We start from the raw sequence: 15,055 nt of genomic DNA on the forward strand, positions 1-15,055 counted from the left end.
GCATGTACAACTAGAAGAATCTATGCACATGGGATGAAAGTATCCCTTATGTCCAACACAACTACAACAGATCTCTCCACATCTCAACGGGCCAAAATACCTTTGAGGTAGCGCTGTGATTTCAACCATTATGTCCCATTGATGTGGCGATACCATTTGTAGCCACTGAGGTAGATTTGACTCACATCCAGTCCAAAGATGAAAGGGCTAACACCTTCATTGAGCACATTCAACAGATCTTCCAACATGTCCATTATATATTGGACAAAGGCAATTCTAAGTACAAGTAGCACCATGATCAACATCGAGTGTTGCACAAGTTCCACGTGGGTGGAAAATTTTGGCTACATTTGCAGAAGGATCGCCTCGCTGGACCCCACCGTAAGGTTCGCCCACTCTGATATGGGGCATACACCATCACCAAGGCTTTCAATGACAATGCCTTCGATCTTAGCATCCCACCGTTCTTTGGTATACACCTAATGTACAGTGTAGGCCGCCTTCATCCATACTTTCCACAATTGTTGGACACATCCGAAATTACAGAACAAATCACACCAATAGAGCTCAACCTGGACTGCATGGAACAGGCCACAACTGATCAGATCATGGATGCAAATATCAAGAACACTCACCAATAGAGGATACAACTATTTCTAGTTGTCAAATCATGCCAACTCCTTCAACAGGGCAAGTGGTTCACCAGGGACCAGGTTCAAAAAAAAATTCCTCACCTCATGGAGGCTCTGCATGCAATGGGGACCATTTATTCCTAAGGGGGGAGGAATGATCCAGGTGGATATTGGTGACCACCCTCCTATCCCACATAGACCCTCCATTTAGTTTCATATGTTTCCTTGTTTGTTTCAACATTAATTTTTTTAGCAGTTTTTCGGGTCTTGAACTTTGAGAGCAGTTTTGACCCCCTAAATGATGTTTTTTTGAGGTCCACTGCAGGCCTAAAGTTGTAGGTAAGGGCTTGCATTGAAACCTGTAGTACTTGGAGAGATATTTCCAACAAGGTATCGTACGTTCCAAACAGAGATAATATGATCAAGTTATGACCCTAGGAAGTTGGCTGCCCAACTAACCCCAACGGGGCCCACAATATCTTGGTGTTACATCACCTGGGGTTAGGTTTTTATTATGTTTTCCAATAATAAATATGCCCTTAAGCCTCATTGTAACACAGTTCAGAGGCATGCAGCTACCACATCTCTTCTCATACATAAGCTACCATCGCTCGAGCTATCTTATTTCTATTTTGTTCGTAAGCATAGTTCAATATTTTTCTATTAATGAAATGAAGTGTTTTTTTGTTGCATCTCTGTATTTATGATTATATTTGTAATTTTTTGTGTTCCTGTTTAAGTTCGGATCACAATAAAAAATTCCCTGTCAGACATAGATTCCCCAACTCTTTGCAATTGATCTCTAGATGAGATATCCTCATTATGTACGATTGCACGAACTCTCCTTTGTTCATCTTCATGTCTTTGAGTTGATATTTCAAGGAGATGATTTCAATTAAATTGTTGACTTCATTAATGCCATCTATCTTATCATACATGTCCTTATACTTCCTCAAATTTCCAACAGATGCAAGTAAATTATCTTGTAAACCATCAGCTACAATTTTATTTTCTTTCAACTCACCTTTCTTCTACTTGTTCTTGGCAACAACATAAGCATTCTCTAGAGGCTTGGGTACTTTTCCTTGAATGTATTCCAGAACATCATTGTTGTCAGCTATGATCTACAACTCGACTTTCCATTCAACAAAATTGGATGAGTCACCCAACTTCTCATTTTCCTTGAATAAGTAAGAAATCTTAACTTGATGAGATTAGCTCCTTCAACTTTCCGAATGATGATTTCTTCAATGCTTATCTCCTTTTTGGATTGTCCTTCACCTTAGCTTTGAAACCATGTTAAATTTTTCAAATTGTTCTATGTTGTATCAATTACTTTAGCATAATTCAATATTCTAATTAGAAATATTTTCAATAACAATTAGTCTTTCCATTCATCAACAATAATTGAAGATATAACAATAAATGCAATGACAAAGGAGACAATCAACACATCAGCAAGAGACACTAGGTTTGAAGATAAGGGAAAGACCCCACTAGGGGGAAAACCCTTTGAAATTCTTCTTCTATTAGATTGTCATAAAGTTTTCAGTAGAGAGTACAATGCGCCCATTATAATGTCATCCAACAAAACTATTCAATAACATTCAGAAATATGTTTCCAACATCATAATATATGAGGCAACTTTTCTTGTCAACTGCGACCAACTTCAGTCAATGGTCAATTTCAGTCAAACTTCCTGGTCACATGGAGGAGGATCTATGTGAGCGACTAAGGGCTTCCAGTTGTTCCCTTGAGCCTACAGTCCAACAACCGTGGTCTAATTTCTCATGTGACAAGCCAACGACCGTAATCCAAATACCCAAAAACAGATGCAAGCCTTAAACCCCGTAATTTTAGACCTTTGTGAACTTCTTTTGTCATCCCAACCTAAAACCTGTGTGAACCAATCAATGAATAAGAGAAGAGTAAGATGCTTGTGATGTCAAAATGAGCTTGAGGTTACTTGTTTTTATAGGCTTCCATGGGTGTCCAATTTTCTTTAGGGTTGACCTGTTCAAATGTGCCTATGTGGCCTTTTCTTATAAGTACACTTTCCTTGTCCAAAATTGATGATCTTTAAGTTGATTTTGGTCCTCTCGAAAATAAGAATTCAATGCAATCATCAACTCCATCAAATAAGCTTTCCAATTAGAATTTTAGCCTAATTATATAATTTTGGGTGACTGAAGTTCCAACTACCTTGCCTCACCCCACTACCTACCCTTAGAGTTCTCTCCTCCACCCAATAGAATTTACCTATGTTACACGGGAACCACTCCCAAGAGTTGGGAAACCCGTTCCAATGGTTCTCAAGCTCCTGGGAGCTTTAGAAATGTATGGGAACATTCCCTTTTCGACGAGAGCTACAATGGGAGCTTGGGAATGTGGGAGCTTTGAAGACTGTTTTTTTTTTAGTTCCAACATTCCCTAGGGTTGGGAAATACAAAGTCTATAGAGAAATATGTTGAACTACCCACAAAACATGAACCTAAGTTGAAACCTTTGCAAGAAGAAAGGCCAAAGACATCCTTAACACTGATATCCTTAATTGAGAAACTAGAGCAATCCCTTGATGGGTTAAGGAAGTGTGTGGCACCTCGATGTAAGGGTGATATCTGGGATGTCATACTGATGACTATTTCTTTTTTTGTTTATGATTATATATCGCAAAAGATTGTGTGTTCATATTGTATGTGGCAGTCATTGATTAAACATTAGAGTTGCTTTACTTTTTCTCTTAAGAATAACTAGAAAAACATATGTAAAACTGTTCCCTTGTATTTTTAAGCTAGATTGTTTCAAAGACTCTCATGTGTCATAATGAATTTGACATTTTAATATTTTATAAAGATAAAAGGGAGAGAAACCCAAAGAATATATTTATATATAAGAGAGATTATATATATATATATAGATTTGAATATTTGAATATTTTGATTCAATATTAATTTTGATTATTATATAAATTATATAATTAAAAAAATATTTTTAATTTTTTTATTATATAATATTACCGCTCTGGACCAGCCATTTCCTACAAATTTTGGGAAACCTCTAGCCATTCCCGACACCGGTACCCAAGTTCCCAACCTTCCCACGTTCTAGAAACTCATGCAACATAGAAATTTAAGTATTCACAATGCCGAAAGTGGTTGTTTGAAGTTGTATATGACTAACATCAACTTGAGAGACTCCACGGTCCAAGAATATTGGCTTATTCATTGTGCGTTATAGCAACCTTTCTCACACATGGCTTTTCAAAGTTTATTTTATAATATATATTTATTTCTGTTCCTACTAGTTCAAACTTATTTACAATTATCTTTTCGTTTTGAAAGTTATATATGCGATTTGAGTGTTACAATTATCTTTTCGTTTCGAAAGCTATATATGCGATTTGAGTGTGCCATTGATGTAAAGGATTTTTTTTTTCATTTAGATGCTAATAAAGTTTATTTAATTAGTAATAAAGATACTTGAAAATAATTTTGTCCTGAAGATGAACCACACTGGTTGGTTCGAAACACGTCGACGAGATTTTATTTTATGTAATTTTTACCCAAAATGTTATTATAATATTGGCTTCTCCCAAATTCTTTAAATTTCAAATCTTAAATGTAATTATTTTAAAAATAAAACTATTAAAATTATCTCACACCTTTAAACTAAAAAACAAAACACCTTTAAACTAAAAAAACAAATAGACATCTGAAATAATAAAAGGAAAAGAGACACAAATAATCTATAGTTTATAATAACTTATTTTGAAATTAGGAAAATGGGAAATGGTTTTCAAATGAATTAAGATAATTAATAATCAAAATTTAATTATTGTAAAATTTATGTTTTTAAATAATATTAAAATTGTATTTTTTTAATTATTTAAAATATATAAATAAATGCATTAAAAATCTTATAAAAACATTAAAGTATTCAATCTATCAAATCTATCATTTAAACAATTTTTTAGCCGAATTTATTAAAATATATCTTTAAAAATCAATAACTTAAAACACAGTAAACTAATATTTTTTTGTTGCTAACGTGAAGTGCACATCTAGGCTTGACCACACCATTTATTACTCGTATAAATTGCTAATTTATAAGAGGTTTGACCACCAATAATTTTAACGTGTATAACTGAAGGTTATATGTGTATATGCTAATTTATAATGAATTTATTCATTTTTTCACATTTATGTAATTAAAAAAAGTTGTTTATGGAAGGGGAAGAATTGTTTGGACAATAAAAAAATGTTAAAATTTGTGTAAAAAAATTCAATTTTTTTTGTAAAAGTATTGTTTAAATCATGTTTTTGATAGTGGAAATAGATTCAGTACCATCATAAACTCGCTAGACACCTAAAGTTATGAAGATTGACAGCTTTTATTTTGATTTTAAAAAAATTAACTTTGGATTTACAAAAAATTCTGCCCATTTTTTATAAATATGAATAGAATTTTCATAACTTTCGTTAAAAAAAAACATAATTGTTAAATTTCGGGAAAAAAAAATCATCCACGACAACACGGAGTATCTCACCTGCCAGTCAACTTGGTTTGAATAGAATTCACGTCGACTTTCTACACACCGACGTTTCACTGACAATCATGGTAGAAAAAATTAATAGAATGACAGATATCAGAGGCGCACAACTCTTGAACTCAACACACAAACACTGAACACAAAAACACATACTTCCATTCATCGATTAACAGGTATATATACAAGCTGGAGAAGTTTCTGGAGATCAGTTCAGTCGGTGGCTTCCTGGAGAAGCTTGCCTATTTTCAACGATTTCTAGAATCAACATTTAAATCGTTGTTGAACATTGGTAGCGGGTAGTTGGAATTATTTAGTTTCTTCCAACACTCCCCCTTAATTCCAACTACATATAATAAACAAGACACTATACTCTTAATTGTCATGCCTGCTGGTCTAAGTCTCAGCTAGGCTTACAACATAATTTGGATTTTCTACAATGTACAACTTATTTCTACACATTTCAAATTTAGCCTTTCCAAGAGGCTTGGTGAATATGTCAGCCACATTTTCATTTGTATTACAATATGATAAGTCAATTTCTTTTGATTGCAATTTTTCTCTTACAAAATGATGTTGTGTCTCAATGTGTTTTGTCCTTGCATGATATATAGGATTGTTTGCCAATTTGATGGTGCTTTGATTGTCACATCTGATTTCTGTAGGTGCTTGTTGTGTTTCTCCAACATCTTCAAGTATCCTCCTAAGCCATATTGCTTCACAAGTAGCACTGCATAGTGCTTTATACTCAGCTTCAGTGGATGACAATGAAACAGTTGGTTGTTTCTTATTGCTCCATGATATTGGTCCTGAACCAATATTGAACACGTATCCAATAGTAGATTTCCTAGCATCTGGATTTCCTACCCAGTCAAAATTAGAATAACCTGCCAATTCAACATCAAATTCATCAGTATACATATTACCAAAATTAAGTGTTCCTTTCAGATATCGAAGGACTTTCTTTGCTGCTTTCCAGTGGCTTTCACAAGGCTTAGCCATGAACTGACTAAGTATGCTGACAGAATATGCTATATCTAGCCTGGTAGTGGTGAAATAGTTCAGACTTCCCACCAGTTGACAGTACATAGTGCCATTCACCTCTTTGGTTCCATCATCACTGCACAATGTGACATTCTGTTCTAAAGGAGTAGATGTTCCTTGCATTCAATCATATTGAATCTTTTAAGGATTTCCCTTGTATATTTGCTGTGTGATCAGTGTCTTACCAGGTTCCCTCCAAACTTCAAGACCTAAACAATAATGTAATTCACCAAGATCCTTCATCTCAAATACATGTGACCACTGATTTTTAATTTCTTCAATCAACTTTCATGCATTTCCTGTTATGATAAGATCATCAACATATACATATATTAAAGCAACATTCTTGCCTTTATCTTCCTTGATGTATAAGTTAGGATCATTCTTGCTTCTCATAAAAGAAAGAATCAATTTTCACATACCATGATCTTGGTGCTTGTTTCAAGCCATATAAAGCTTTCTTTAACTTGCAGACCAAATGCTCCTGTCCCTGTTTTACAAATCCTTCAGGCTGTACTAAATAAACTTCTTTTTTTAACTCACCATTCAAAAATGCAGATTTGACATCTAACTGATGCATTTTCCAATTATATTTTGTAGCTAATGCAATCATGATTCTAATTGTGTTCAACTTAGCTACAGGTGCAAAAGTATCTTCATAATCAATTCCCTCCTTTTGTGAATATCCTTTTGCAACCAATCTAGCTTTATGTTTATCAATACTTCCATCAACATTAAATTTAGATTTATAAAGCCATTTGCATCCTATGGGAACTTTGTTTTTAGGCAATTCTGTTAATTCCCATGTGTCATTCTTCATTATAGAGTTATATTCTTCATTCATTGCATTTCTCCATTCTTCATATTCTTTAGCTTCATCATAGCTTGAAGGTTCTACAACATTCATAACATGAGACATTAATGCATAATCTTTATACTTTACAGGTACTTGACTTTGACGTGATGACCTTCTTGGAGTTTTACTGCTTTCATCTTTCTTTTTGCTTTGCGGAGTCTCCTCTCCTCTTCTTGGAGTATCATGACTGCTTGATGCTCCTTGCTCTTGAGCTTGTACCTGTTCCTGTGCTTGTTCCTGTTCTTGTTCAACACTTGTGTCTAATTTGACATAATCATCAATATCATGCCATACACTAGTTTTATTTATTTTATCACCTTCATTTGTATTCTCATGAAACACCACATCCCTACTTGCAAGTAGTCTATGAGTATTGGGATCAAACAACTTGTATGCCTTCTAGTTATCACAATAACCAATAAATATGCACTTAATTGATTTTGCATCAAGTTTCCTTCTTTCATCTTTTGGCATATGAGCAAATGCCTTGCAACCAAAAACTCTTAAATGACTCACTTTTGGTTTGTAAAAATAAAATCCTTCAAAAGGTGTTTTAAGCTCTAAACTTTTGGTTGGACTCCTATTTTTCAAATAAACAACAGTATTAATGGCTTCAGCCCAAAAAACATTAGAGATATTTTTACCTTGAAGCATACTACGTGCACATTCAACTAGTGTTCTGTTTTTCCTCTCAGCAACTCCATTTTGCTGAGGTGTATGTGGCACTATAAATTGTTGTTGAATCCCATTGCTTTTACAATATTGATTAAATTCTCTTGATTTGAATTCTCCCCCTTGATCAGATCTCAAAATTTTGATGTAATTACTAGTTTGTTTTTCTATCATATTCTTAAATTCTTTAAAGTACTCAAAAACATCACTCTTCTTTCTTATGAAATAAACCCATGTATATTTAGATCTATCATCCACAAAAATAAGAAAATACCATGCTCCACCAATAGATCTAGTTTGCATAGGTCCACATACATCAGTATGAATTAATTCAAGTATTTCCCTTTGCCTTTTTCTTTTATGTATAGGAAATTCCTTCCTATGTTACTTGCTAAGTACACGTGCTTCACATTCAACATGATCATTCTTCAAGATAGGAAGCCCTTCAACCATAGTGTTCTTTTGAAGTAGCATTAAATCTTTGTGATTTAGATATCCATACCTTTGATTCCATAAATCTACTGTTGATATTGTTGTAGATGCCAATGCTTGATGACTTTTCCTGGTCACATCTAGCTTATACAAGCCTCCAACTCTGGTTCCTGTGGCAATAACCTTGTACTTATCTTGAATGTCTTTCACTACACACTGTGATTTAACAAATTCCACCTTCAAATCTTGGTCAGTAATAGTAGAAACATAAATTAAATTCTTTTTGATATCAGGAACATACATCACATTATGGATCTGTTTCTCTTGTCCATTAGGAAAATTCACACCTATTACTCCATAACCTTGCACTTTAAGTGATCTGTTATCTCCTATGCAAACATATGTTCCATCAATATTTTCATGATATTCATCAAACCACTCCTTATTACAAGCATATGGAGTGATGCACCAGAATCAATGAACCAAACATTCTTATCATCATTTTCCATAGATAATGCAGCATCAGAAACAAACAATTTAAGATTTTTAAATCCATCACTGATTGAGGTATCTTTGTCCACAAAATTTCCATTATGCCTTCTGTTTATTTGTCTAGACTCATTATATTTCCTTTTATAACAATCTTTAGAATGATGCCCAGGTTTGCCACAATAATAACACTCATCATTTCTCTTTGGAAATTTAGACTGTGTCATACCTTTTTGTTTTGCTTGAAACTTGCCTCCTTTGTTTTTGTCCCATGGCTTGCCTTTGTATGGATATTTGCTTTTGGCCACGAATGCCAAATTTGAACTGCTAAAGCCCAAATTAAAGCTCTTCATCCTCTCCTCCTCTTGTAGAAGAATTCCTGTCAATTCATCAAATGAAGGGGGTTTCTCTCTAGCTGCAAGACTTGAAACAAAAATTTGATAATCTTGCACTAAGCCATTTAATATGATGGTGACTAAGTCAGTACTAGACACCTTTTCACCAATATCTCCTAACTTATCACTTAAATCTTTGACACGAGATATGAAATTTCTTTTTTTTTTCCTCTGGAAAAATCATATAAATATTTCATTGATGATCAGTTTTTACATGAGAGTCTGTTAATTACATGATATTTGCAGTTGCTTCTTGTTGCACTACCACGTAGGGTATGCTATTAGTATACTTTCAGTATGCTATTTGTGCCTTCTCAAAAATTTGATACAATAATAACAGAAATAACAGTATATGTCTGTAGAGCTGTAGTCAAAAAATAAGTAGATGCTAATGTGCTATTTGCTGATCCAGGGTTGGATATCCTGGATCTATATATGGCCGATGGTAAAATATATACTCCTGCTGATTGATGATCTCCGTGATCTCCCATAATCCCCTGTCCATCAACGCTGCCTCCTTGGAAAGTTTGTCGGCACCCTTATTATGTTCCCTGTAGATATGAGAGATGGATATATGGTTAAACGCTGATTTGAGTTCAAGTGCTTCATGTAAAATAGTGCTGAGAGAGTGCATGTGACAAGTAGCAGAGCCATTTATCCAATTAATGATGATCTGAGAATCCCCAAAAATGTTGATACTAGTGCAATGGTGCCTCAATGCAAAGTGAAGAAGGTGGCGAAGGGTAATGAGCTCAGCGAAGTTGTTTGTGCCTGCTCCCAATCCTGCTTTAATTCTGTAGTGATGGCTTTCATTTATGTGAAGGATGAATCCTCCTCCACTGCTTTGTATGTTGGCAGCGCCATCGAAGTATGCCCATGGCATGCTTGGGTCTATGGGAGGAGGCGGGGCAGGTTGTCGGGCTCTCGGAGGGGGAGGGTTTGGTAATTCTCTCAGGGCAGCGATAATGCTTGCCTCCAGCAAGGGCCAGAGGATAGGCTTGTTTTCAAATATGACATTGTTCCGTGATTTCCAGATTGCCCAATTTACGATGATGGGCAGATTGATCATTTTTGTCCCTCTGTTATTCTTTTCCCATTCGTTCCAAGCACTGATGATGTCCAATCCAGCCCAATCTCCTGCATAGTTTGCATGGGGTCTGAGATTTCTCCATATGGTTATAGTAGCCCGACATTTCAGGAATATATGATCAATTGTTTCCGAGTCTTCCTTGCATAGTACGCACCAGGTGGGGCCGTGGATGGCTCGTTTCATGAGCTGATCTCCTGTGGGGATTTTGTTCCTCAGTAAGCACCACCTGAATAGTTTTGATCGTGGGGAGGCGGAGAATTTCCATAAGCTCTGCCACCAGCTAGCACTAGCTGCAGGTTTCTTGTGCTCAATGAGCTGTATGTACCCGTCCTTGGGGGTATATACTCCATGATCCGCTTGGTGCCATACAAGCTCGTCTGGGCCCTCCGAGATGCGGATGTGAGATTCCACTAAGGCCTCTCTGTATTCATCCCAGATTGTATGCCATCTTCGCGGAAGGTTTAATTGATGCGCAGTTTTCCATGCTTGATGGAAGATATCCGATCGATCAGGGTCAGCGATTTGAGATATTACCTTTATGTTTTGAGCAGAGAGATATGCTATAAGATCTTGAGGGAGAGTATGTCTGCCACCGCAACCAGACCAGGGATCAAGTCCAATTCTAGCTTTGTTGCCTGCTCTGATGCGCCATACCAGGTTGTCTCTGATGAGTGGGAATGAGTGTAAGAGAGCCTTCCAAATCGAGGAAATGCCTGTTTTATTCCATCCAGGTTGCCTTGCCCAATCGAGGATGCTGAGGGGCCAGATATATTTGTGGTATGTGATCTTGGTCCAAAGGCTTTGTGATGTCAGAAGGGCCCAGCCCATTTTTCCAGCCAGAGCTTTTGCAAATATCGGAAGCTCCTTCAGTCCCCAACCTCCCCATTTCTTAGGAAGGGCGATCTGGTTCCAGCCTATCCAGGCAAAAATTCGCTTGTCCTGGTTCCCTGCCCATAGGTATCTATTGCAAAGTTGCTGCAATTTTGATAATATGTTCCGGGGAATCCATGCCAGGGCCATCCAAAATACAGGGGTGGCTTCTAGTACATATTTTATCAGAATTAGTCTCCCCGCCCTGGAGAGGTATCTGTGGCTCCAGCAGGTTAGCCTTTTTTCAATCTTCGACACGAGCCATACCCAATCCGCGATCTTCTGACTGGTCGGCTTGAGCCAGTATCCCAAGTATTTGAGCCCTCTTTCCAGTGGCTGTGTGCTGTATGGGAAGGCCATGCTGGCTGCATGTGATTCGTTTACTGATGTGCCAATCATGGTGATAGAAGATTTTGCTCTGTTCACTTCCATTCCCGTCGCTTTGGAGAAGAGATCTAGGATACGGGAGAAAGTGGTAGTGTCCTGTACGCTGCCATCCAGTAATATTAATACATCATCTACAAATAATAGATGAGTGAGGAAACAGATGTCAGAGATTTTTAGGCCCCTGATAGTTCCATCCCGATTTGCTGTAATGAGAAGTCTGCTGAGGGCTTCTATAACCAATAGAAAGAGTAATGGCGAGAGAGGGCAACCCTGACGAAGCCCTCTTTCAGAGTGAAAGAAATGAGAGGCGGATCCATTAATCAGGATGCTGAAGGTGGGTGAGGTGATGCATGCCATAATCCAGTTGATATCTGGTTCAGGAACATGGATTTCTGGTTCAGAAGGTCTTCTCTTGGCATCAAGCATGGCTCCCCCATTTGGTGCAGTTTCAAAAAGATCCAATCATTTTTCTTGAAGAATCTAAAATGGACTTTGTTCTCGGGCTCATCTGTTCTCATTGGTATTGACCCTACCTTATACAACCTTGAATCAATGATTCCTCCGGTCCTCCTCTCCTTCTTCCACTCTAGGGGTATCTTCACCTGGTCCAAACTAATAGACTCATGGTCCTCTCTGGAACCCATCTGGAAAACTGATCACCAGCTCGCCATCCCTCCTCCTCTCCGCCCCCTATGGTCCTCTTTCGTAAACCATTTCTCTCATCGGGGGGTCCTCCAACTAGGCACCAGGGATGAATTAATCTGGTCCCCAAAATCCTCCATCCATCCCATCACTGTCCGATGCATCTACTCTGCCCTCTCTTCTGCTCTCCCTCCTCCCCCCGTTATCTTCCCTGTCAAGCTATGGAAAGCCCCTTGTCCTCTCAAATCTATCCTCTTTGCTTGGCTTCTCTTCCACAACAAGAATCTCTCCTGGGATGTTCTCCAGAACAAAGGCTGGCTCGGCCCTGGAAGATGCCATCTCTGCCTGGTTGCTGCGGAAACGAATTTCCACATGTTCTTTCATTGTGCTGCCTCCTCGGCAATCTGGTCCGAGCTCTCCTTGATTTTTGGTTTTCCTCTCCGTTCGTTCTCATCTGTACAGGATGCTTTCTTGTGGTGGGCCTCTCAAAGCCCCACCTGGCGCGCCCTTTTCATTCTTACATGCTGGCACATCTGGAAATGGAGGAACGGTTGTATTTTTCAGGGTTACAGCTTGCCGCTCAATTCCATTATCTCCCTGATCTCGGGTGCTTTGCCCCAGGATTAGTGCTGCTCCTCACAGTTTTTCTATCTTGTCGGAATATTCTGTTATATGTCTTTCATGCTCTTTCTGTTATATGTCTTTTGTGCACAATCTGTTACATGCCTTCTCTTTTTTCGGGGATCCTCTTCTCATCCCATGCTCCTTGTATATGCTCTTTTGGCAATGCCGCTTCTCATGTAACTCTGATTATTATATGATCTCAATATAATATATTCTGCTTTTTCTCTCTGAAAAAAAAAAGGGGAGATGACGCTGTTTTTATACATCCCATTTCTCTTCTTAATTTATTCAATTGGAAAATTTAGTGTAGATGTATGAGGGCAGTATCTTCTTTCTGCGCATCAAACCTCCTGTTCCTCTCTATTAACTGCGCTGCCTATCCGAGCGCATCTCCAGTATTTTGGATTCTGATAGAATATATGATTTGGTGGACATGTACATCTAGAGTTGTGTAGTTTTCTTGCTGCTAACTCTGAATGCGACTGATGAATAAAGGAACTGTGAAGCTCTTCCAATTTAGTAATTCTTTGAATGAATTAAAATGTAAAATTATATTATTTTATATCAAATTTATAATGATGTATAATGTTTTATAAATAGTAAGATGTTAAATTGTAATTGGTGTATTATGTTTCATACGGAGATTAAGGTTAAATTATATAGAAATTACATTAATTTTTTTAAAGGTAGTTCTGGGTTAGTATATATGGGATATTAGTTTTTGGGATAATATTTAGGTTGAAATTATATTTTGATTTTAAATTAAGATATATAATTGTCTATGATTGGTTAGGATTTGATAATTATGATGTTTACAGAAATACATAATAGCTTTATACTGGAATATATTTGACCGGAGTAAAATATTGTTTTTTTACAGATCCCTTAATAAGTTAAATATTAAGAGAGAATGGTTTGTGGTTTTCTTTAAATAACTGTGATACTTTTGATCTCCCTAGCATTCAATATAGTTATTTTAACCCACCAATATTAATCAATAATAACTACCCTAATTGCTAGCTCACCACACAGTTAAAAATATTATAATTGTTTTAACCCACCAATATTAATCAATAATAACTAATGATAACTACCTAATTGCTAGCTCACCAGTCGATTAAAAAGAAGAAGAAAACGATTTACCTGGCTACAATTGATAATTTCAGAACCACCGATATGTAATTTTCTCACCATGTTATTAGTTTTCTTTATGAAATCCGCTCTTAAGAAGATTCCATTGTGAAGTGATCAATCACCAGACTCCACTGATGTGGTTCAACCCTCAAAAAAAGACAGCTAAAGTAAGTTTCATCCGCTGTAATTAGCGCTCCTACCATTCGAGAAGCTTTTCGCAAACTATTTAGTTGGATTTCCTGACTATAGTATTGGTCTTTAGCTTGATTGAAGCCTGGAGTCCCGAGTTTCCAATTTCAATTGAACGCCATGTTCTATTAAAAGCTGTCAGGCTATACCGACAATCTTCTTATGACGAAGACGAGGACACAAGCAATCACAGCTGGGCCAATGGTGTAGATAATAATTTATAGCGATGGAGTCAGATAAGGCGTTGCTGGACAGAATGGAATGTCAGATACCAACCGTACACAAAGAACAGTTCCTCTACACCAGAAACACATAAAAAAACTTTACCCCAGGCAGGAGTAAAAACAAAAAGGATCCACATATAAAGTCCAAAACCGCCCATCAAAGCAGCATAGGCTAGAATAAACAGCATCATGACAATCTCCATATCAATTTCCATATTCCCAGAGATTTTACGAGTAAAATATTGTTTTTTTTGGGACAAAAACGGTTAGATTTTATTTGAAAATCGGCAAAACAGCTGCCGCGGGCTTAAACACTGATACTTTGTAGATCCTTGTTACAGTCGGCAGGGATACAGTCGGCAGGGACAGAGGAATTGGTTTTTGAAAAACCCACTGAAAGATTTACACTTTGATTGCAAAAAAGAGGATTGAATAAGGAGTTACAACAAATTTCCTCCTTAATAGTGCCTTTTGGGCTTCTAAGAACCAAAGACCAAACGTAAATCCTAACAAACTTCAGTAATAAATAACAACGTTTATAAAGCATATCAAACTATATTACTGTGGCTGCGTTTTTCTTTTCTGTTGTTCCGTTTTTTTGCTGTTCCTTTTCTACTGTATTTTCTGCTGTTCTTTTTCTGTTGTTCCATTTTTTCTGCTGTTCCTTGGAGTTCCGTTGCTTTTGCTTAGCTTGCAGATAGGAGACCCACCACGCCGAAATGCTAGATCAACCCGTGAATCACTGCATTTTCTTTTTGAAATTGTGATCCAGAATACCAAGTTCGGTAAACAGGCCTTGAGGTGGCCCTCTTGAACTCCCCGACACCT

The sequence above is a fragment of the Pinus tabuliformis genome, chromosome X, assembly GCF_031772625.1.
Source record: "Pinus tabuliformis cultivar Carrire ecotype Pingquan chromosome X, CPIR1, whole genome shotgun sequence".
Classification (NCBI taxonomy): Eukaryota; Viridiplantae; Streptophyta; class Pinopsida; order Pinales; family Pinaceae; genus Pinus; species Pinus tabuliformis.